Source organism: Triticum aestivum, chromosome 5B (genome assembly GCF_018294505.1).
Source record: "Triticum aestivum cultivar Chinese Spring chromosome 5B, IWGSC CS RefSeq v2.1, whole genome shotgun sequence".
NCBI classification, from domain to species: Eukaryota; Viridiplantae; Streptophyta; class Magnoliopsida; order Poales; family Poaceae; genus Triticum; species Triticum aestivum.
This window is the reverse complement of record NC_057807.1, coordinates 56162472-56165431: the sequence shown is the minus strand read 5'-3', so window position 1 is coordinate 56165431 and position 2960 is coordinate 56162472. Positions and strand designations below refer to the sequence as shown.

Below are 2960 nucleotides of genomic sequence, written 5' to 3'. Positions count from 1 at the left end.
CCGTCTGCTTGCAGACGGCAAAGAAGATCTTTGCCATCAGCTACCAAACAACAGACGGCAAAGAAGGTATTTGCCATCTGTCATTTCTTTGCCGTCTGCTGGCAGATGGCAAATAATCTTTGCCATCTGCCAGCGGACGGCAAAGAGGTGCTGGTGAGTCCACTGGATGCCAGTACACTGCAATGGTCCACCCTCCCTCTTTGCCGTCTGCTGGCAGACGGCAAAGATTCTTGGCCATCTGCCAGCAGACGGCAAAGAGGGGTGGGGGTTCCTTTTCGGCCGGATTAACCATGGTTTTACCCCACCAGGTTAACATCAACGCCCACCCTACCTCACGGTCCACCTCCCATCCCCCATTCCCTCCCATCACTCCCTCCCGAACCTTCTAGAAGCCCCCGAGGCCAGAACCCTACCCACGCATGGCGGCCTCGCTCCTCTCGCGCGCCGCCTCGGCCGCCTTCGCCCTCTGCAGCGGCGCCCGGCTCCTCCCCAAGGAAACCCTCCTTCCTCCTCCCCTCCTCCTCCCACTCCTCCTCATCCTCCTCGCCACCGCCGCAGGCACGCTCCCCGCGGTCGTAACCCTGCCGCTGCAACCACCGCCTCGATCCGCCAGATCTGATAGTGTTCGCCTCTTGGAAACTTGCAGGGCAGGGTCGGATGGGCGCGCGGCGGAGGTCGGGTGCGGGGCGTCGATGTCGCCGTCGATTACGCGGTTCGGGGGGGTTCTATTGTTGCTCCCTACCTGGTTGGTGCTTGCAGGAACCAAGGCAGATCGGTGGCGAAGAGCTCGTTCAAGCTGGAGCACCCACTCAGTTCGTCTCGTCTTCTCATGCTCCCCTCTTTTCTTATGGAAGTTCGTCGAATTAGGGATGTTCATCTTATATGGAGGTTGTGATATCTGTTGTATTATGCGGTTTTTTTTGGTAGATGGCGAAATATTATGTGGGTTGGGTGGTTGACCTTACGAATTATTGGAATAACTGCAAGGATTCGTAGGAATTCGGCTGCGTAATAGCATGTTAATTTCCTTTGAGGGGAGCAAAAAACCAAAGCACGTCGAGCTTTAGAACACAAAAATGAGCTTGTGATTGTTCTTGTAGCTGTGTGGCTGGATTGAGTTGATGGTCGCATACACACCACTGATAGTTGGATAAGTAATCCTAATCATGATTCTGATCATCATGCTGCATCCCCTAAACTAATCTGGGGGGTTGATAAACTGCAAACGATTCTTTGGTGGAACAATTAATTTGTATAACAATTTTGTGGGCCGTTCTGTTGCATTGTGTAAGAATAGGAACTTGCAGTTCTATCCTCGAACACTGGTTGAGAGGAAGTTCTTCTATGAGTTTTGGTAGCCTAATATCCTTCTTCTCGCTGGATATGTGTCAAAGGGTCCTGAAGTGAAATTGAGAGGAGATAATTCTATGAGTTCTATCTATAAACGTGGACTTTTACCATTGGTTATTGATCATTAGCTATTGACATGTATGTTTTACTCTAATTGTAGGCCTTTACTTTAGCAGTTTTACGATTTCCATCACTTGTGATGATCTGCTAGTTACAGTTCTATTTGAACATTATTGGTTCTACATCATAATATTTACTCTTGTTCTATCAGCTGCAACCTTGATCTTTAACTTATTCTGAGGATACATTTTCCTTTTAGTCAGTTCAGAATAAGATTTTGTTGTTTACTGCATTGCAGAGAGGAGGCAGGCGTAGGCTAACCGCATAAGGGAGAAGTACTCCGACATAATTCATGTAAGCTTATACTTGTTATTATTGTTCAGTATAAACTGTTTCCTTACCCGTGATTTGTTTGATCTAATCTGTAACTCTGTAATGTAGGTGATCATTGAGAAGGCTGGGAAGAGTGATATTCCTGACATTGACAAGAAAAAGCTAGTTCTGCTCAAACATTTCACACTATTTAAACCTTTTTGTAGATTGGAATATCGACATCTTCATTTCATACTATTTAAACAACTAGCAGTTGGTGTTGTTAAGGTTGTCCTATAGGCTTGTATGAATCATTACCACTGTGCGTTGTTACTCTCGTGTGTTCTTTAATTAGCATAGTTGCGTCACGGGTTCCTGCTGATAACTCAGGGTAGTTGATGCCATTCATTTCTAACCATTTCACCAATAGTATTGTGTGTGGCCTGTGGGTCTTTTGTGGACACAATTTTGTTGGGGAACGTAGCAGAAATTCAAAATTTTCTATGCAACACCAAGATCAATCTATGGAGATTCTAGCAACAAGAGAGGGAGAGGATGAGCATCTTCATACCCTTGAAGATCGCTAAGCGGAAGCGTTACAAGAACGCGGATGAAGGAGTCGTACTCGTAGCGATTCAGATCGCGGTTGATTCCGATCTAAGCACCGAACAACGGTGCCTCCGTGTTCAACACACGTACAGCCCGGGGACGTCTCCTCCTTCTTGATCCAGCAAGGGGAGAGGAGACGTTGAGGGAGAACTCCGACAGCACGACGGCGTGGTGGTGATGGAGCTCGTGGTTCTCTGGCAGGGCTTCACCAAGCACTACAAAGGAGGAGAAAGAGTTGGAGGAGGGAGGGGATGCGCCAAAAACAAGGTTGCTGCAGCCCTCCCACCCCCTCACTATATATAGGGGGAAGGGAGGAGGAGGAGGCGCCCTAGGGTGTAACGCCCGGATAATCTTGCTACAGTAATCCCACGCTAATCATGGCACGTCATCCCGATTACTGTTGCTATCCTCGAAATAATTCGAAACCGTTCAAATTCAAAATTCAAATTGATGAAAACAATAAAAGTTTTCAAAATTTAAAATAAAATTGTTCGGTGGTTGACGAATATTACAAGGGTAATTATGATGCAACAAACAAATTTTTATTAAATGCCTAAGTGTTTATAGATAAATAAAAAAAACATAAAAGAAAATAAATAAAAAGAAAACAGAAAACAATACAAAAAAAA

The 2960-nt window shown here is 46.0% G+C and overlaps 1 pseudogene; it reads left to right on the top strand.

Moving 5' to 3' along the window:
* Nucleotides 1-2960, top strand: part of LOC123114627 (autophagy-related protein 8C-like) — a 34775-nt pseudogene that overhangs the window by 511 nt on the left and 31304 nt on the right.